Raw genomic sequence first — 22,046 nt, 5'->3', positions numbered from 1 at the left:
CCACGCCTTCTTTTTGGATTGTATGTGTGTGTCCATAATAAATTTTTAGCTTATAAAAATATACCTACCATGGATATTTTCCAAATTAAATATCCTAAAAAAATTAATTCTGAATACTGGGTCCATTTAAAGTATACTTGCTACTCAACAATTTCCGAGGAATGAAAATTGCATCAGATGCAACACTTAAAGGGAACTCAGAAGACAAATTCTCTATAAATATAATAAAAAAAAAAAATAGGCCTCTTTACAAATAAGAAGGAAGGCCGCTGTGCTGTGTTAACCACAGCGCAAAGTCTTCTGTCCCCATGAGCCGCGAGCCCAATGGATGCCACAGTAAGAAAATGTCGTATATGACCTGCAGGGGGGGAGGGCAAGTGCGTGGGCTTTGGATACCAACTAGGGAAGTGGTTCAAGAGTAAGAGGCCAAGCAGGAGAAGGAGGTTGCTTGAGCTATGGCCTTGGTGATACCCCCGGAAAGCGAGCAGTAACACTCAGTTGTGAGAGGTGCATTAACCTCTTCAGACCACTAGGGTTCAAAGTGTTTCGTAAGGGGTAATTTATTAAATGGCTCCTAATTGCTTGGTAATGTACCTTCCAAAAGTCATTTCTCTGCGCTGTGATTAGGCCTGGGCTTTGCCAAGAGCTGTCACTCTCTTGCAACTCCGGAAGGGAGGTCTAAGACGTAGGAGTTTAGCCACTGGGCAGCTGTGTCTCTAACCGGAGCTCGGAATTCCACCATTAAAGCCAAACTGTCCATCTAACCTCCCAGGGTGTAAACACTCAGATACAAAATTAGTGCACCGTATCTTTATGCCTCTTATTAATTACACACGTATTTGAATGGAACATGAGTAACCAGCTCTACTGTTGTGAAGAGAGGGTACATTTTTTAAGAAATCGACCATCTTGTAACATTCTTTCTTCAAGATACAGAAATAATCATGGAATATATTTGTTTTTAACCACCTAGAAACAAATTTTGTCCGGCCGTCGTTGCTCCAACCTGGGTACAAACAACATGAATCTCTAACACAGCACCGGGCACCTTTCAGGTCATCCTGCTCAGTCGTCAACCTCGGGGTCTTTTTCTTCAGCTGTCCTCCTCAGCGATCCTCCTCGGGAGTCCTCCTCGATAGTCCTCCCTTCTCGGGAGTCCTCCAGCTTCACTCTTTGACTACATTTCTTAAAGACTGGTTCTGTTAATTAACAAGACCAGCAGAGGGAGTGTGAGAGCCCTGCTACAAAAAGAAAACAAACAACAACAAACGAAAATCAAATTTTTAAAACTCACTACCAAGCGGAGATAGGAAACCTGGTGTTGAACTGCAAAAGCACAACCTCAAGATAGAGGCATCCTTAAAAGCATACTTCAGGTACCAGGCCACAGCAGAGGAAAGAGCGCTGGCAGTCACTGCTAAAGTCTACCAAACTCTTTGACTTCAGGATGCAACTGGCCTGCCATCTCCGAGCCTGCAGGATAACTGTACCAACAACTTCTATTAAGATCAGAAGGACTTTGGGCCACAGTAAGAGAAAAGATTACTAAAATGGAGTAGTGAAAGTGACGTAATTCATGTTTTTCACTGTCTACGTCACTCTGTAGACAATGAATACTCAGGAAAAAACACCTGAGTATTATCCTCCAGCTCTCAAGGACAAAATGTGGAACTAAGACTTAGGGTTACATCGAATTAACATACAATCTAATTAACATAAATGGATGAAAGTGATTAGACTACAAAATAACTGAGAGGGGATATCCATCACAGAAAACTTTGTATAACCAAATCCCAACTTGGTTTTACAGTTTCCAGACTTCTTAGGGAAGTTAGGCATTTTGTAAACATGTTTTGAGACTATTTGAAGAGGCTCATTCAACTCTAGTATTGAATGGGTTATTTAAAACCTTGGTGTCCCCCCCCCCGAAGGGGCTGCTCAAGAGCTGTGTTTTCCCTGACTTTAGTAGGACTTCTCAGGACATAATTGTGGGATCCTGATAACCATTGTTTCCCAATGGACATCCCTAAGAAAACAATGAATGACATGGGCAAACCAGGCTTTAGCACATGAAGCCAAATAAGATTCTTTGTTTTACAAACTTTGAATAAGCCTGAGGATATTGCAACTTGTCTGGAAGTTTGGCAGAAAAAAAAAAAAAAAGGTTTGGAAAGTAAATATTCAGTTCTGCTTTCTCCAGTAGATGTCACTTTCTGTACATGGGATATGATACCAAGCTTTAGAAGATGCTGAGTTCCTTATGGTGGCAAAAAATTAGCATTAGTTCCAGACATATGCAACCACTGCTAAGCTTCCAATGGCATTTTGTTGTGTTCGAGACCTTAAGGAATAGTTAAAGCAAACTAAGTTCAGTTAGTTATTGTCTTCCATGTCGCTAAGTAGTGTAGGCCATTAGGTATAGCTTATAATACAACACTACTAGTGACTGCTCTGTGGAGGTTTTGTTTGTTTGCTTTTTTGTTTGATTGCTTGTTGTTTTTTTTAGCATTATTCTAAGTCACACCATAAAAGTGAATTGATAAAAATAAAAATTCAATACTGTTTTCAAGAGAAGAAGCTATCATTAATAACGTACCCCGTGTTTACCAAGAATCTAATAGAAAGTAAGATTTACTCGCCTAAGACGCTTTCAATATTTGAATTCCTGAGTCATCTATATGATTTCAAAATTCATGTCAGCTTCCTTTGTCTGAAGTGAGAAGAGGGAAAATCTAGTTCTCTGAGGTGTTCTACTCTGTAGCAAGGAAAGTCTACATCAGAATGAAAAGGAGAGAGAGAAGGAAGGGAAAGAGGGAGGAGGGAAGAGGAGAAGGAGATGAGCGAGGGAGGAGAAGAGGGAGGGGAGGACAGCATTATACATTTTAATATCATTTTTATAGCATCCACAAGTTCAAGAATGAAAATCAAAAATTAATAGCTGGAATTAAATTAATACTTCCTAAAATACTTTCAAAAGTGCTTTTTTTTTCCATTTCTAAACATACGCCTCATTATGCAGCTCTATTTGTATTCCAATGCAGTTGAGTTTTATATTTGAGTCGTTGTAATGGATGACTTTGAAATGACAGGGGACAGTGCATTTTTGTTTCTTATTGATCTGATCAAGGCTTTTGCTTGTAAATATTGTACATTGAAATAATAAAAAGGGGGGGGGGCAAAGGGGGCTACAGAAGCTTTTTAAAGTGCTCCTGTCTGGGTCACATTTGATTCAGTCGTTGTATTGACAAATGTGATTTGATAATTGACAAATTAAGCTCAAGAGAAAATTAGTTAAACAACTACTTTTATTTTTAGATGGTTTAAACAAAAGATATAAAGTTTGGGGAGCAAATAATGATAGGATACTGGAACAAAAATTTCCCCACAAAGGCAAAAACTGGGAATGCAGCATTTTACAAAACAAAGAAATCTGCCTGGCCCATCAAAATAAACAACATTTAAACGGTTGCTTTGGGTTTTAAATATTTTTGCACAGAGCAGACCTGACGAGATTCTTATCTGAGGTAGTGATTTCTCGACAAGTTAACCAGGCAGTTCTGCTACCATTCCTGTGTATACCGGGCTAAAACAAAGAGAAGACGGGGGTTAGGGTAATGGAGGAGACATCACCTTTAGGCTTCTGGCTTTCATAGAGCAGGACACCTGGTTTGCTTTTAATTCAGTCAGAGTTAGACACCCACTTCAGGAAAAACCCCCGGGGTTTTGTTTCCAACCATTCTAAGCGCAGGGAGTAACCAAAAGAAAAGCCAGGATTACAGCGCTCAGCCAGGACTTACATCGCCCAACTTTGAGAGAAGAGATCTGATCCCACACCCCCACGCCCGAGCTTGTACTCGACTTTATCTTCAAGTAAATATTGATCTGTTTCTTTTATGAAAGGAAAGAATGTCACAAAAAAAAGTGTCGTGAAATTGAAGTCAACCGCTTAGTATCACAGGGCTGAGGTCCTTTTATTTTGATTTGAACCCTAAACAGATCCATGCTATGTGCACCGGGGTCTCAGGCTGAAGAGTCCTCCTGTGCAAAGCAGGCAACAGCAGACCTGTTAGAGGCCACTCAGGCCGGAAGCCAGCAGGGCTGCAATTCTGCAGAGCTGGACTTTTGGCTTCCGCCTTTCTTCGTCCTCTTCCCCTCCCCACCCTTCCCCTCTACTCCTGTAACCTCTCCTTGAATTTCCTTTCTCCTTCCTTCCTTCCTCCCTCCCTCCCTCCCTCCCTTCCTTCCTTCTTTCCTTCCTTCCTCCCTTTCTTTTTGTTGTTGACATTGGTGGTGGTAGTGGTGGTTGTTTATGTAACTACTATTCATTTTCCTATACTATTCTATATAATAGTTTAGAACAGAAACTATAGTGAGAAACGGTCAGTTGCTTCCTTCCACAGACCGGCCTCTTTTATCTTTATGATTTTATTATCATGGTTGCTGTATGTATTGTAATTCTTTCCTTTAAATTGTTTTATTACATATCAGATGACTGCAGTGTAAAATTCATGGCATACATGTAATAACAGTATCGACAAAATAAATTAAGATGGGCCTTCATTCACCATGTCCCATACCCAACTCAAGAACTGTGTCACCACCTCGGAGTTTTGAATACGGACCATTTGTTAAGGAAAAGGTAATAAAACTTGTTTAAAATTTAAGATATTCAAGTAATTTGTTTGATTAAAAGACCATGGGTATCATTTTTACAATTCAGTTAACAGACTTATCAAAAGTTCATGAAAGTGAGAATCCTGTCACCTGAAGGTATCTGTCAGATTCTACGTGGTGACCTGCACATTCTCGTTCTTCAAGTAGATGGAAGTTTTGTACAGCATGCAAGTTTGGGATTCTGAGAAGTACTCCTTGTTGTCCTCATTGTCCTCCTCCCTGCCTCTCCCTTCTACCTGCTTTCTTTAGACAACATCTCACTCTGGAGCCCATGCTGTCCTTAAACTCACAGCAGCCCTCCTGCCTCAGCCTCCAACGTGCTGGGACTATAGTATGGCTAGCATCTCTGGCTCCAGAAAGCATTTCTAAGGATGAGTTTCATATTTCATTTCTGAAGGATTTTTGCTTTTAATCTGTAAAGCTTATATGATCCCAAAGTTAAGGTCAGGATCCCGATCATTGATTAGTAAACTTCTAAGTGCATTACTAAGGGAAAGATTCTGTGTTTACTGGCCCTCTCTCAAAAATCTGAAGATGAGCATACCCCAGAACGGAGGGGAGGGTATGAACCTATGGTCCTTGGTGAAGACCGTCTGGGAAATGAGAGTGAAAACAGGGGCTCCCAGTGGCATCCTACTGTCCCAGACCCTCATTTACCTCTCTTCTAACATCCAAAGGGGGTTCAGACTAGTCACCACCCAAGCCCAACAGAACAGTTCTGAGGTTACTCAGTAGCCAAGTTACGATAAGCATGTGCATGCTTCTGCTTTTTTTCCCCTTTTCAGAACATCTTTCTATGATACATGCACACATTCAGTCTTTGTGTCTTGATCTGTAGATGGTTTTCTGTAATTCAGAATGTGCACATTCATTGAGCATCTATGTGAAACTTCACCAACCAGGTCCAGCGGCAGCTTTTAGCTAAAACTCAATTCCATACTACAGTTAGACTCTCTTAAATTCGTGCATGCTATTAATATTAGTTTTAAATTTTGGCTAAAAGTTACTAAGAAGGGGCTAGAGAGATGACTTAGCAATTAAGAGCATGCATTACTCTTCCAGAGGACGAGAGCTCCCAGCCACTCCATGATATCGATCATAGCAACCTGTAACTCCAGCTCCAGAGCCTCCAGTGATCTCTGCAGCTTACCTCAGATACCAGCGCACACCAACATGTACGCATACAGGTACACAATTTGAAAAAGTAAACAAAACACATCTTCAAAGTTACTGAAAAAATTCTAATCTTGAACCCCAAACCAGGAAAGTGGGGTACTGAAGACAGCAATGATAGGATTGTGAATGAGACCCTTGATAGACTGATCACCAGAAGCCATGTGCAATGAGTGTGACAAGAAATTTGGACGTGCTACTAGTGTTCAATATTCCACATAATTTTGAAAAAAAAATCCAAATTAATACAAGCATATAGAAACATAGTATAAAATGTTTGTAATAGTATCCTGTATACACCTCTCATTCCATGTATCTCAAAATACTCCCAGTTTTTGTTGTTTCGTTTTTTTAAGATTTATTTTATTTTTATTTGTATGATTATGGGGAAGGGGAAGTATGTGCTCCTGAGTGCAGTGCCCAAGGGGGTCAGAAGAGGGCATAAGAACCCAGGAGCTGGAGTAGTAGTAAGTCTCCTGAGAGGTTTGCAGTAAAAAACACCTTCTGTACTCTGCAAAAGCAGCAAGCACTCTTAAGGGGTGAACTACCTCTCCAGCCACATCCTTACTCTGTCTCACTGTTGCGGTTCTCTTTTTCCGCAGTTACATCCCTCCTTAGGTCCTCTGATGATGTTTGTTTGGGCTAGTTCACTCATCTTCAAAATTCACCCTTCAATTGTTTTACATGTTGTTTTCAATTGTTTTACGTTATATAACCAGACTAAACTTTGGAGATCAGAGGTTTGTGTCCACATCGTGCAGTCTCTCCCAGGTCCTTTTTTTTTTTTTTTTTTAAGGAATGCCATTTTTTAAAAAAAGTAATTCTAAACTCCTTCATGGAGCACTTTAAACAGATCTTCTGTGATGTTCTCAACTCTTCTATAGCTACTGGGAAATAGATACAGTTTCTGAAGCTAACATGCAACCAATTTCTCACACTGTGAAATCCCCTTTAATTACACTACTCTGCCTTGCCTCTTCCTTGGCTTACATTTTTCCCAGCTGAAATCCAACTGGTATCCAAAACTAAAGTCCTAGTTACATGGGCAAGTGCTGAAATGATGTTAAGCCAAGAACACCCAATTTGCTACTTTTGTCATAGAACAGGATTTATTTATTTATTTATTTGTTTATTTATTTCATGTGAGCACACTGTCACTGTCTTCAGGCACACCGGAAAAGGGCATCCAATCCCATTACAGATGGTTGTGAGCCACCATGTGGTTGCTGGGAACTGAATTCAGGACTTCTGGAAGAGCAGTTGGTGTTCTTCACCTCTGAGCCATCTCTTCAGGCCCACAGCTTCATATTTTTAATTATGAAGGCTGCGAGTCTTATTAACTCCCCGTACCTTTGCCTGAGGTGTGTGCCTGACAAACCTTTACATATAGAATCAGCTTAGTGTTTGTCATGCTGACTGTTTGAGTCTATGACCTAAGAGAAATAAGCACTTACATCATCTCTCATCAAGATATTGATAGAAGACTACCCCTACCCCTCCTTCAGTAAGTAATATCAGATCAACCAGAGAGCCTCCTTACTCAGGGAGCCAAGAAAATTACCCAAGTGTTGTTTGTTTAGACAATTTATTATAAACTGTTACTTGGGCTTTTTTCCCCAAAGAATATTTACCTTTCATATTTAGAAATCCTAGCAGTTATATTGTATCACCAACTCAGACTTCCAAGAAGTAGACACTTGTTTTAACACCACTCTACTAATGCAGTACCATTGGCAGTCATAAATGCCCTGAAACCACAGAGGAAAGAGCCATTGATCTTTGAAAACTGAGGTTGGGATGGAATATGGACCACTCTAGAATCTCTGAAATAAAGCTTATATGAGAAGCAGATATTGGCCAAGTGATGGAGAGAGAGAAAAAAGAGAGAGAGAGAAAGAGAGAGAGAAGCAGTTACAGCCATGTAGGTGAATCATTGTTCAGTATCAGCCAAGAGCATCCCTCCATTAAATTACAACAACATGGTACCATAAATGGTGCTGATGGCAGACAGGGAAAAGAACAATTATACCCAGAGGGGTATACGTCAAGTCAAATAATTGTGTGGATTGGATGTATAAAACTTAGTTATACTTACTTAATTTTTATATTCTTTCTTCTAGACCCTTCTTTTATAAGGTTTTAGGAATTCTTTGCACAGCCTCAACATACAAAGAGGAGCCAAGAACATGACCATTGCTTCAATATTCAATAGAATAATTATGGGGCAAAGTAGATATATGGATCAGAATTAACAAACTATTAGAAATTTTTACACACTCTAGCCTGCTGATTCCTCTCATCCCCAAAGACTGAGCCACACTTCAAAAACCTTGGTCTCTAAACCAACCTCCTCTTTCATACTTGGGAAAAATAAAGACCCAAAGAATTTGAAGTTCCTTGTGCAAAGTTTGTCACAGGAGTTAGTGGCAGAATAGGAAATGAAAGTGCCTTAACTGTCACTCCCCTGTTCTTTCAAGATAAACTTAATTCTATTTGCATAGCAAAATGAGCATGAGGTCCAAGGGTCCCCCAAGGTGACATTTAGGATAGAGACTGTTTCTTTTATTATGATAAGAAAAGACTTTAATAGAATTCAGTAATTTATTGTTAAATAATTCAGAATCAATGTTAAGTATTTTATTCTATTCTAACTTTCATTCACTTTGATACTGAATTACCAGACATGACAGCTTTTGGATTTTCTAACTTCTTGCTTCTGACAAGGGGCTTGAGAGGAGGTGCACCAAAGGCCTTCTCAGAGCTAGCATCAACTGACCAGACACATGGACTGTAGAGATTAAAGTCAGAGAGAGAGTCTCCCTGCCATCTTAGAAAGAAAATCTTAGATGCTGTGCTTGCTTGTGAGGAAAGGCAAAAGGAGTTTAGGGCCAGGCTAAGCTATAAGGTCAGAAACAGTCTCACTATAAAAACAAGGAAGAGCCGAGGGTGCATCTCAGTGTTGGAGCACTCCCTGAGCATGCCCAAGGCCCTGGGCTCAATCCACAGCACAGCCAAATGCAAACAATAGATAATCAAAGGCAGAAAAAAAAAATGAAAATGAACTTCTCCTCTGCTAAAACCCTGTGAGGAAGACAATATCTGCACTCTCTGACCAACACAAAGTGATGTGTGTTAGTTTAGATGTTAAGTGATTCAACACACACACATACACACACACACCATTTATTGAAAGTTGCCACATGTACAGGTGTTGCAAATCACTCTTATTAAGAAAGTTGGAGCCCATGACTTGATGAAAATAAAGGTTATTAGAAGAAGGGGAAAGTGCAGATATTTGCTCCTGATGATGCAGAAACTTTTAGGTCAAATATTGAGGCTAACAGGAGGTTCTGTTATTTATATGGATAGATACCAATATTAAGATGAAACATTTTATGAAAAAGGTATCAAAAGCATTTTCTTTTCCACAGTTAATGTGTTAATACATTTGGAAAGACAAGAGATTTCTTGTCATATATCAAAAATAACATGTGATGGCTTACAGAGACAATGTAAATATATCTAAGTTGGTTCTAGAACATTATAATTGCAGACTTTAATAAAGATATTAAAGGGGTTGGAGATGTGGTTCAATGGGATAGTGCTTGCTCAGTATGTGGGAAGTCCAAAGTTCACTCACCAACATTTCATGAACCGGCTATGCTGGGCTGACCTATAATCTTAGCACTTGACAGGTAGACAAGAAAAGCAATTGCGCAAGGCTATCCTTGGCTACATAGTGGCCTTTTGGAAGCTAATTCATTAATTTTTAACCTTTTATTTAATTTTTATTTTTGACATGTATACTGATGTGTATGTTGTGTCTGTATATGATACAGGCAGGTGAGTCTACAGACAAGCATAGGGAGGCCAGAGGAAGACATTTAAAGAAACATATTAAGTGTCTTCCTTTATTGGTCTCTGCCTCATTCCTTTAAGGGTCTTTCAATGAACCAGAAAGTGACCAGTTTGGCTAGGCTAGCTAGCCAGAGACCTTCCTGGGATTTGAGCTCCATCTACCTCTGTCTCCCAATGCTGAAGCTATAGGCAATGGTTACAATGGTTACAACCATTACAGGCCATGGTTACAATGGCTACAACTATTATAGGTTACACAGCCATGGCCATGTCTAACTTTTCACATGGTGCTAGAGATTTGAATTCAAGTCCTCATGGTTCCATCCAAGCACTCCTAGCCACTGAATCATCTCTCCAGAGATGATTGTTTTTAATTGCCTTCAGAACTCATGGCTGTCCTTGATTATGGTCAATATACAAGTCAGGCTAGCTTCCTTCTCTATAAGGCAGCAAGCTGGAGGCAACGTAGAGTCTCTTTCTCCCAAGCCTTGCCTCAGCTCGATTGTACCTCCTGAATTTAAATGTCTGCCTTAAAGGATGGCCTAGCAAAGTTGTAAAGGTGAATTTTCTAAGCTGATCACATTCAGCCGTCTTTTCCACATTAATGCAATATGCACTGTGATGCTCCTGTTCGTCACCTACCTTACTCTTCATCCCAGAAACCGAGACAGAATGTGAAAAGGAGAGTTACTGAGTTGTTACCTCAGAGAAATGCTTCACAACCTACGGATCATCCAAGTCAAGCTTCTAAGAGAGCTTACTTAACTGAGAACTGTCCCTGCTTTAATACAGTGCCTAAATATGGCTTTGGTTTCTAAGACCTACTGTCTCAAATATCATGCCAATCACAGGCTAAGTGTTCCCTAGATCCTCTATCAAGGACCTGCAAGTGAATAGTCACTGCTGAGCAAAACAAAAACATTTCCATTCAAAAGGCTGAGTTGCCTACATTTTGCAACTCCAATTATTTCAACATATCTATTGTCATTGCTATCCAATGCTCTTGCTTCGTTATCAAGAGAGTCTTGCAAACTGTTCTCATTGCTTGCATTTCCATTTTGCCCTTCTAAGTAGTAATGTATTCTCTAAGATAGGTGCTCTCTGGCGGGAGCTCATTGCCATGAAGGATTTAAAGTTGTCATTTTCCAAAGCTAGGTATGCTTCCTCTGCCTAAGGATTCAACTGTACAAACGGTTGTGCAGTTAAGTCTTTTTAGTAAGGCAAATGAAGACTCACCAGGCAAAGGTCTGAAACTCGATTTCTGCACAAGGAAACTCTTTCTTGAGCAGGAAGTACAATGTCCAACCACTTTTCTACCTGGCTTGGCTCCAGGCACATGATGAATTGCAAAAATATAATATACAGAGGGAATATTTATGTATCCTCCCCCTTCATCAGAGACACACAGTATTTTTTCTCCCATGTCGCAAACATTGTAGCCACAATTTACAAGTACATACACAATCAAATTTCTATTGATTTAAAGATGCATTTCTTTGATGTCCTTTGCCTTAACCTCATTTATAAAGCTGTTTTGCATTATTTCAAACTGTCAATGATTTGTGACTCATGAATATTCAAATCCAATTTGCACTTATCTTTTTGGTATGCATGCTTCCTTTCAATATGTCCCTACACGTGCCCTTTTGTTTTGTGTTTATTTGTAGATTGTTTTATTGAAATAATACAATTTTTAAAGCATAGTAAGCCATTGAAAAAACAAAGGAAGTGATTAATGATTGACTCTTCATGGTCCCAGCCCACCGCCTCTACTTCTCCACCGGAAAGTCCAGTCATTCCAACAACCTGTCTTTGATATTAAAAATAGCATACACTTGCTGATTGATGTTAATTTTGGTGGGGGGGGGAGGTGCAGTTTTGCTGAGACTGTGCACGTCTAAGAAAGAGTTCAAGAATTTGTAGATGAGCCTGAGCATTACAGAATAGAAAGAAAGGATTATTTGTTGTAGAAAAACAAAAAGTTCCAGCTGAATGAGGCTCTTCATGTCAGTGCGGATAAACTTTTCCACTTACGTGTGGAATGCACGAAACGAGACCTAAGAGGACTACACATCCCTTTTAAGAGTCTCAGACAGTGATAGCTGGAGGAGACACCCAGGCCTGGGTATTGCAGGTTGTCAGTGATGATTGACGCTCTCCAACTGCAGCACAGGGAGGGAGCCACCTGCCTAAGAAACAAGCAGCTTCTTCCTTGCAAAACCTGTTTGAGGACAAATGGAAAGTGTTGTGCGACAAGAAAAAAAGAAAAAAAAATGGAGTTAAGAACATCTCTTTCATAACTGATCTCTGGACTTGGTCATGATTTCTAGGAAAATCCAAGCAACTAAATGTCCTGCGCTGCCAAAATATATATGCAAATATAGAAATCTCTTTTATGCCAGTAGTTAAAATACAAAACTAATAGGTTTGCAATGCAATAGTGTGTGTGTATGTGTGTGTGTGTGCACGTGTGTAGGTCAGAAGACTTTAGGTGTCAGTCCTCAATTTGCAGCTTGTTTGAAGAGGGTCTGTCTGTAGCTGTCTCACCATTGCACAAGTGAGGCTCACTGGCCAGAAAGCTGCTCCTTCCTCTCTTCTTGCTGTAAGAACAAGGGATACAAATGTGATACTGTGTCAGGCTTCATTTGGGTGCTAGGAGTCTGAACTCAGGTCTTCAAGCTTCCGAAGCAAGTGCTTTCCCCGATGAATGCTCTCCCCAACTCTCATGCTCAACTTCTAGCCTCACATTTAACCTGTAGAGAGGTGATGAGTCACCTTTCGATTTCCACTGTATAGTTTCTTTTTTTAAATTCATTTTTATTAGATTCTTTTCTTTTCTTTTTTTTTAAAGATTTATTTATTACATACAAGTATACTGTAGCTATACTTCAAACACTCCAGAAGAGGGCATCAGATCTCATTATGGGTGGTTGTGAGCCACCATGTGGTTGCTGAGGTTTGAACTCAGGACCTTCAGAAGAACAGTCGATGCTCTTAACCACTGAGCAATCTTGCCAGCTATAAATTATTTTCTTTATTTACATTTCAAATGATATTTCTCGGTTTCCAGTTTCCCCTCCAGAAAAAAAACAAAAACAAAAACAAAAACAAAACAAACCTATTCCCTTCCCCCTCCTCCTGCTCACCAACCCACCTTCTCTGACCTTGGCATTCCCCTACACTAGGGCATAGAACTTTCACAGGACCAAGGGCCTCTTCTCCCATTGATGACCAACTAGGCCATCCTATGCTACATATGCAGCTGGGGCCACAAGTCCCACCATGTGTCCCACTATGGTGGTTTAGTCCCTGGGAGCTCTTAGGGTACTAGTTAGTTCATATTGTTGTTCGTTCTAAGGAGCTGGAACCTCCTTCAGCTCCTTGGGTCCTTTTTCTAGTTTGAGCATGATATAACTGTCTCCTGAGAGGCTCTGCCAGTACCCTACATTACTGAAGTAGAGGCTCACAGCCATCCATTAGACTGAGCACAGGGTCTCCACTATATATTTTCATTGTGGAGATTCACACATCTCTTATCTGGAGTAGCCAACTACTCACTTATATTTTAAAATCTTTCTCATTATAACTCAATTAGAAATATTCCATAGGTAAAATTGAATCATTCCAAAAGTTGCTAATCTTTTCTATAATGATTTTAAGATATGCTTTATTTTTAATTGTGTGTGTGTGTGTGTGTGTGTGTGTGTGTGTATACAAATGCTGGCAGAGGCCAGAGGAGGGCATCAGATCCTTGTAGACGGAGTTATAGGTGATTATGAGTCTGGTGTAGATGCAGAGAACTAAGCTCAAGCCCTTGGTAAGAGCAGCATGTGATTGGAATTGCTAAAAATCCCTCCAGCCCCATTGCTTTGTTCTTTATCACAAGAAGATATTTTGCTGCTATAGTTTATTCCCATTTATACTAATGTCCTTTGTCTAAAAATGTTCATGCTATTTTCTTGACCTCATCTCTTTCTGTATGATTGTTAAAATCATTATTATGCCCCTAATTTGAAAATCAAACATCATAGATCCATCCTGTTATCTCAAGCTATCTTTGAGTCTACTGTAACTGTACATGTAACTGAAGGGTTTATTACATACAGCCCGATTTCTGACATATAAATACAAACATTTCCTCCTGGGAGGTAGAAAACTTCTGAAGACAAGGACTAGCATCATGCTCCCTTGTTCTAGTATACTCTTGCTAACTTGATGTGTAAATCAGAGCAAGATGCTCTCTCTTGGAAAAGCTGAAGCATGGGGTCTGGGGAACCGGTGGAGGAGTACCTTACATTGTTATGAAAATCAATTGGGATTATTCAAATGCAAGATTTAGCATACTAACTGACACCTGGTCAATGTTCACCAAGAACAGCTGTCTCTAAAGCTTAATTTTTACCAGAAACTGTGCCTAGTCTCTAGTAAATTGTATTTTAGAATAAACAAATTTTTTCTTCTTAAAATCGATCCCAAGCCTCCACTGTGTGCAACTAAAGCAAACGCCCTACTCCAGGGCAAGGCCCTTCCTCCTCTTAGGACTCTGGTGAAGCCTTCCACAAAATCAAGGGGAAGTTTGATGGAGCATGCTCTCTGTGTCTCTGTGTCTCTGTGTCTCTCTGTATATAAATATACATATATATGTGTGTGTATATATATGTTATGTTATATATATATGTACATATATGTATATATATATGTGTATATATATATATATCCCTGTATCTCTATCTTTATCTCATTCACTTTCTCTTTGTCTCTATTGCTCTATCATTTAACATGTACTTATCTACCTACCTCTACCTCTCACTTTTCCTCTATCTAGCCATCTCACTATCCCTATCATTTGTCATTTATCATCCATTGTCTATTTAACTATCATCTATCTATCATCTATCTATCTATCTATCTATCTATCTATCTATCTATCACCTATCTATTATTGATCTATCTTGCTCTGTCTCTCTCTGTCCCTGTCTCTCTCACACCACCATTTTTCATGCATCCATCTACCCACCCACCCATCTGTCCATCCACCCATCATTCTTTATCTCTCTGTCTTCCCCCCCAATTCTGTCTGTGTCTCTCTTTGACCCCTCCCCCAACAATCTCTGTCTCTGATAATAGCACCCAACTACAGCATCCAGAGGAAGAGAAACACTTCCTCCCAGTGTGGTTACAGGAAAATGGAAGCCTCAGATCAGCCTCAGACCTGGCTTTTAGCCCAAGGATAAACCTGATACACAGAAGAGGTCAATGCTAAGAGAAGGGATGGGAAGGAGGCATCATCTACCTCAGCTCTTATCAATGAATAACATTATTTTTTTCTATTATGGCTTAAGCAAATCAGGATTTTCTATTCTTAGAAGCCAAAAAAATATTCTAAGTGATTTGGGGGGGTGAGGGGGCAACCTGAAGAGCGTCCAGTGCATGAGTTTCCGTGCATGTGTAAACACATAGCGCTGCTTCAGCCTCTACTGTGAGCATCTCCCCAGCCACATCTCCACATCTCTGTGCATCTCTGCAGCCATGCTGACACAAAGTGCGTGTCTTTTTGAAATAGAATATAACATTCTGAGCAGACCCTTCAAAATTTCCCCACCCCCCCTAACAACTCACAGAACTCAAATGTCCTACCTGTCTTTGTAGAGGTGGAATTCAAGGCAAAGGTTGAATTCATAGCCACTTCTGCCATGATTCTGTTACCTGTTGTCAGACCACAGTCCACAGGCACTTAGCATTCATCATGTCCATAAGTTTTCTTGGTCTTCTTGAAATCACAGCTCAAAGTAAAATGATGGAACACAATTATCATTGAATGGATTTCTTTTAATTGTTGTTTCAGCATTCCCTGTTTCTATTTCCAAGGGTTGAATGTAATCATGTGTATATAACTTTAAAATATATGAAGGTCTTCAAGTTTAGTCTTTCATTGATATAAAAAGAACAAACTAAACTTTCTTTATATTTTAGAAACCTAGATAATGGGCTGAATGGTCAAAATAAGAAACACTCAACTGACTCAGGCAGTGAACTTCTTCCACAATGCCTCTACCCTGTGAGCCCCAAGCTATCCATGATTTCATCTCCTGTGGAGCTCTCAGGGCTCCAGAGACAGGGTGCCTTTGAACAGTCAGTAAAGCAGAGACCAGGTGGTTCTCTATTGTCTAAAGTGCATAGAACTACAGGTCTGCAGACACTCTTTGATATTATCTAAGGGGCCAGCCACAGGTAATTCCAGAGCCCTGCTTAGGATCAGACCACAAGAGGCAAGTCATTTGACCCCCAGGCTTTTTCTTTTTAGTATCTACTTCTTAAATGCAGTAGTTTTCTTTTTAGTATCTGCTTCTTAGCTATAGTAGCTTTCTTTTTAGTATCTGCTTCTTAGGTATAGTAGCTCTTCAAATTTGCATGAATGAACACATTACAAAATTTAATGCATGGGATAAGTTGTTGATGCTTAGTTTATCTCTGTGGGAAACTGCCTATGGCATAAGGTTCAGCTTTATGGCTTGGTTTTTTGTTTGTTTGTTTTTGGGTTTTTTGTTTGTTTGCTTTTAACTCTTTTAAGATATAGAAAGTGAAGCCACTGGCCTTTTTTGCAAACAGAATCATACTAGCCATAGAGTATTAGACTAAAATACATAACAGACATTTAAAATATAGCATTAGTATACTAATATGGTTCAGTATGCAAGAAGTTAAAAGCCAATAAGACATGAACAAATTAATATAAAATAAGTTATATATAATATATAATATAAATAAGAACATGACAAAAAAGAAGAGTAGATATGGGTTGTTGGCTAATAATTCTTAAAGAAACTGAAAGAAGGATTAAGAATCTTTCTTTGAAAGCATTCTAGTATTATTTTGGAAAAGAACACTTTCACATTTTTAAGAAACCAATCATTTTAATCAGATATTTTTTGTCTGAGAACAAATGGAGAAAAATCTTTCTCAAGTATAATTCTTTGTGTGACGATAACAAAATCCTGTTACCAAAATTAGGCAAAGATGATTCTTTATTAATGTTAGAGAAAAGAGAAAAGGAGAAATGACTAGCTCCTTTCTCACAGCAACAAATATTTAAAATTCAGAAGCAAAGTAATATTAGCCAAATCTATTCATGAAATACAATACCATAATCAACTCATGGATCCAACCTAGATACATAGGTGTAGTCTAATATCAAAAGACTGAAAGAACAATATCACAGTAAGAGTAGAAGAAAAGTAGCTTATACATGAAGAAGAATAAACTGACAACATTGAACATTCATTTAAAACATTAAGATCTTGGTAAATTGGGCACCAAGTGGAGGTGAAATTCCTCAGTCTGATTAAGATCCTTATCAGTTAGCTGCAGTAAATAGCATTTGTAATGGAGAAGGGGGAGGAATGAGATAATGATGTGTTCTATGTAGGAATTCCTCTCTTCAGACTTGTTCTGGAGATCTGGTCCTAGATAAAGCAAGAAGAAAAAGAGGTGGGTGAAAGGAAAGGGTGGGGAAAAAGTCAAAAGAAAGAAAAACAGAAAGAAGGAAGAAAGGAAAGGGGAAAGAAAGAAAAAGGGAAAGAAAGAAAGGAAGGAAGGAAGAAAGGGAGAAGAAAGAAAGAAGGAAAGAAAGAAAGAAAGTCATTGTATGTAGAAAATAATACTGAATACTGAATATTTACACAAACTGAATACCCAGGGATCAGAATTTACAGACAAACTGATATTAGAAAGATAACTGAAGGATTTCCAAGGAAGCAATGGAGTTAGCATATTGATTGTATAAGAAATATACTATACTTTTATACTTAAGAAGAAATCCTCTATTGGCAGTAGATTAAGACAAATGAAAAGAAAAAGCAATTAGGAGTTAGATAATTTCATAGAGAGTTAATTTTTATAACCCCAGAAGACAAAACAATTTTTTACATAAGACATAACAACATAAGCCATATGAAAATATGTAGACATATTAATCTGTAGGAACACTTAACAGTTAAGTTCATCAAAACATTTCTCAAATTAAAGAAGAAGAGGACAAGAAGCAAGAGGAGGAGAAGAAGAATTGGCAAAAGTAGTAGAAGATATTTTTGACATAGAATTTATAAAACTGAAAATAAAAAGAAACAGTGGAGAAATGGAGGACATGCACAAATAGAACTCATAAAGAGGAGCAATGATAAGTCACAAGAAAGTATTTATGACTTGAGAAATGATTGTTTAAAACCATAGTGAACACCCCTCTCACTGGGAAAAAGATAGAAGAGGGGACACAGAGATGGAGATGAAGAAAAAGAAGAACCAAGTGTTGTTAAAGAGGGAGATGTGAGCAGATATATATCATATAAATGTGTGTGTTGTGCCTTATTCTGATTATCCTGCCTTGGAAAGGGGCATATTTGAATATCCAGAGTTAGACAATGCAAAGGTCAGTTTATACACTGAATTTATGAAAATCTTTGCACAGGAACATCAAGAGGCATGCACCAGAATACTTATAGCAGAACTCTTTATAATAGTATCAATAACAAAATGGCAACAGCCCAAAGAGGGAAAGCTAAATAAATTGTGTTATTTTTACACAATGAAATGCCAAGAAGAAACTGAAGAGAATTAATTACAGCTACATACATACACAAATTTAATCTTAAAAATGCAATCTTGAATGAAAACCAAAATCTAGGAAGATGAATTTAGATGAGATGTGCTTTAAAAATAAAAACAAAATGCATTATGTTATTTAGAAATATAATGCAGTGCAAATACAATCTTTCTCAATATTTGCAGGGAATTAATAGCTTTCAGGATTCCTTTTAGATGTTAAAATACATGGGTGCTCAAATCTTCTGTAGAACATGATAGGGGGCCAGCAAAATAGCTCAGCAGCTAAAGGTCCCTGCTGTCAAGCCTGAAGACCTGAGTTCAATCCCTGAGACCCACATGGTAGAAAGACAAAACTAACTTTAAATGTTTTTCTTTAGGCCAGGTGGTGGTGGTGCATGCCTTTAATATCAACACTTGGGAGGCAGAGGCAGGGGAATTTCTGAGTTCGAGGCCAGCCTGGTCTACAGAGTGGGTTCCAGGACACCCAGAGCTATACAGAGAAAGCCTGTCTCGAAAAAACCCAAAAACAAAAAGAAAAAAGAAAAAAAAAGTTTTCTTTGACCTGAACACATTCACCCATAGGCACATAAAAATAAATAAATGTATGTGTGTGTATATCTGTATGTATATAGATATATATGTAACTTTCAAAAACATGCTTCCTTCTATGTTTTTCCCCCTTTGAGGCAAGGTATTATTACAAAGCACAGGTTGACTTCAAATTTGTTTTTCATCCTAGGTCAGCTTCTACCTTGGGATCTACTAGCTTCAACTTCTCAAATGCCTCCCACACATTTTTAATCAACTCTGTATTGCATATGAAGCCTAACATAATGTAAATGCTTTGTAGATACTTGTTCTAGTGCATTATTTGAGGAACAATAACGTGGAAGAAAGACAATACATAATCAGTACTGATTCAATGTTTTTTCAAACAATAGTTTCCTGCTGAGGATCTGGAAAGTTAGCTCATGGCTCAACGGTTAAAAAACTTACTGCTCTTGCAAAAGACACAAGTTCAGCACCCATGTTGGGCAGCTCACAATTCCCTGTAACTCCAGTGTTATGGGATCTGACACTCTTGTGGCCTCAGTCGGCCCCTGCACACAATGCACAAGTGCACACACACACACACACACACACACACACAAATTAAAATAAAATAAATCTCTAAAATATTTCCCATCTGAGATTGATTGATTGATCTTACTCTCTCACTTTCTTGTTCTCTTCTCCTCTTTCCTTCTCTGTTCCTGCTTTCCCCATTCCCCCATACACACCTCTCTCCACGTGCTCTCCCTCTCTCTCTCTCTCTCTTTCTCTCTCTCTCTCTCTCTCTCTCTCTCTCTCTCTCTCTCTCTCTCTCTCTCTCTCTCTCTCTCTCTCTCTCTCTCTTTCCCTGTCCCTACTACTGCTCTCAACTCCCCTTCCTATGCCCTAAATAAACTTTATTCTATACTTTAAAAAAAAAAATACCATCAGAAATTGATTGAATCTATTTGTGTACACAGGCCAATATATTAATAACATGTAACATATGTTATATATAATTTAGATCATTCATGTGAGATTTAATATATAGTTTTGTATTATACACACTGACCAACTACTGACTAGGAAAGATGTACTTACTCCAGCAGAAGAAGCAGATGGCAAAAGATAAAAAAAGCTTGTGGCTGTGGGTAACACTCTCTCCTTCAGTGGGTAGCTGGTTCACAAATACTCCTGCAACATCTACACATTTTTCTCTGTGACAAGTACATCATTCAAAGCAGAAGTAGAGGGATAATCCATGGGCAAGTAAAACACTAACACTGTGACTAAGGAGCAGAGAGTAACAAAGACTGTGGAGAAGAAAACTCATGCCAGAAATCCTTGGCCTAGGTGAGGCATGAACTAGAAATCTGAGAACAAGGTAGAGGATTTTTGAGTAGCTTGTAGGGAAAGCAGAACTTGAAGAAAGGGGAAAAAAAGAAGGGAAGAGAAAGAGACAGAGGGAAAGTAGGCAGAAGGGCTCCTTCTAAACCAGTGAATCTCCATAGAAAGCAGGAAGCTCCTGAGCATAACTGAAGCTCAGCAGCAAAGGGGAAGTAGATAGGCCCAGAAACACTTCCTACGAGTTCTTCAGCCAGTGAAGATGTTTAAGGTGAAGACTCTCCTGGGGGATATCTCAAAACACTCAGAATGTGAGAGATTTTTAGGGATGTTGATTTAAATATGTGTAGCCTTCAGCCATTTTTTTTTAATTCTAGGAAATTAATTCTGATTTTAAAGAAATAACAAACAAACAAACAAACAATTACTTCATTCCCCAAGATGACTATTATAAGAGTTTATATAAAAACAGATGTATAAAAAAATGCATCCAAATAAATCATACTTACATATTTATTGACTGTGTTAGCTTTCCATTACCATAACATATTATCTGGAACAATTTATAAGAGGGATGGCATACTTTTAGCTTACAGTTTTATCCCCAATTTGGCAATTTTATCGCCAAACTCAGCAACTCTATTGCTTTTCTCCTACAGCACAACAGTAATGTGTCAAAGCATGAATACATGGCAGAAGAAAACCACTCTGTGAGGAAAAGAATAAAGAATGAACTGAAGGTTTGGAGTTTTCATCATTTCCCTCAAGAGCTTCCCACCAACCTCTCATCAGGCTCAGTCCTACAAGGTCTCATCACTTCCAGCAGAGCCATCCCAGGGATCCATACATGGACTCTTGAAGAACATTCAAGTTTCATTTGAAGCCTATAGACACTTCTCTATATGAAAAACACTACACTAGAGACAAAAGTAAAAACACCAGTGATTGGCATTTAAAACGTTACAGCGGTTGGATAAATGGCTCAACAGTTAAGAGCATTTGCTGTTTCTGGAGAGGACCTGGGTTAGGTTTCCAGCACTCACATAACAGTTAACAACCCTCTGTAACTCCAGTTCCAGGGAATCCAATGCCCTCTTCTGACTTCCATGGACACCAGGTATGCATCTTGTGTACATATTTCCATACAAGCAAAACACTCACACATAAACCAAATAAAACAAAGCTTAAAAAAATAAGTAATTCAAAAAATAGTAATATCACAAGGAAGAGGAAAAGATGATAGAGATAATGGTCAGATGAAAGGGGGCTGTTGAGATGGCTCAGTAGGTAAAGGCACTTACCGCCAAGCTTGAGGACCTGAGTTTAATTGTCAGTAAAGTGAAAACTGACTTCAGCAAGTTGTACTCTGATCTTCATTACAGGTGCTGTGGCATGTCTTCTACCACCCAACACACACACATACACACACACACACAAATAAATATCATTTAATTTTTTAATAAAAGAAAATATAATCTGTACAGTAAGAGGTATGTTTCTTTTTGTTTGTTTGTTTTTGTTTTTAAAGTATTTTTATTGTTGTTGCTCTTTTTTTTTTGATATTTTCTTTATTCACACGTAAATTTCTCCTTTCCCAGTTTCCCCTCCAAAAAACAAACAAAGAAACAAACAAAAACAACAAGAACAAACCCCTGTTCCCTCCCTCCTCCCCCTGCTCGCCACCCCACCCTCTCCTGCTTACTGGCCCTGGCATTCCTCTACACTGGGGCACAGAACCTTCACAGGGCCGAGGTCCTCTCCTCCTATTGAAGATTGAATTCGCAATTCTCTACTTTAACATGCTGCCAGAACAATCAGACCCCTCTATGTGCAGTCCTTGGTTGGTGGTTGAGACCCTGGGAGCT

The 22,046-nt window shown here is 38.8% G+C and overlaps 2 long non-coding RNA genes across 2 annotated transcripts in view; one reads left to right on the top strand and one right to left on the bottom strand.

Moving 5' to 3' along the window:
* Positions 1–4,499: 4,499 nt before the first annotated feature.
* On the top strand, positions 4,500–21,609 carry LOC116090675. Its single transcript, XR_004118781.1, has 3 exons — positions 4,500–4,639; positions 5,737–5,861; positions 20,841–21,609. It is a non-coding gene; the product is annotated as an uncharacterized LOC116090675 (long non-coding RNA).
* Positions 15,416–22,046, bottom strand: part of LOC116090674 — a 26,998-nt gene continuing 20,367 nt past the window's right edge. Inside the window, exon 4 of the long non-coding RNA XR_004118779.1 lies at positions 15,416–15,488. This is a non-coding gene — a long non-coding RNA (uncharacterized LOC116090674). The remainder of the gene's footprint in view (positions 15,489–22,046) is intronic.

Source organism: Mastomys coucha, unplaced genomic scaffold, assembly GCF_008632895.1.
Source record: "Mastomys coucha isolate ucsf_1 unplaced genomic scaffold, UCSF_Mcou_1 pScaffold15, whole genome shotgun sequence".
Taxonomy (NCBI): domain Eukaryota; kingdom Metazoa; phylum Chordata; class Mammalia; order Rodentia; family Muridae; genus Mastomys; species Mastomys coucha.
The sequence above is the reverse complement of the archived record's forward strand: the minus strand, read 5'-3'. Positions and strand labels throughout refer to the sequence as shown.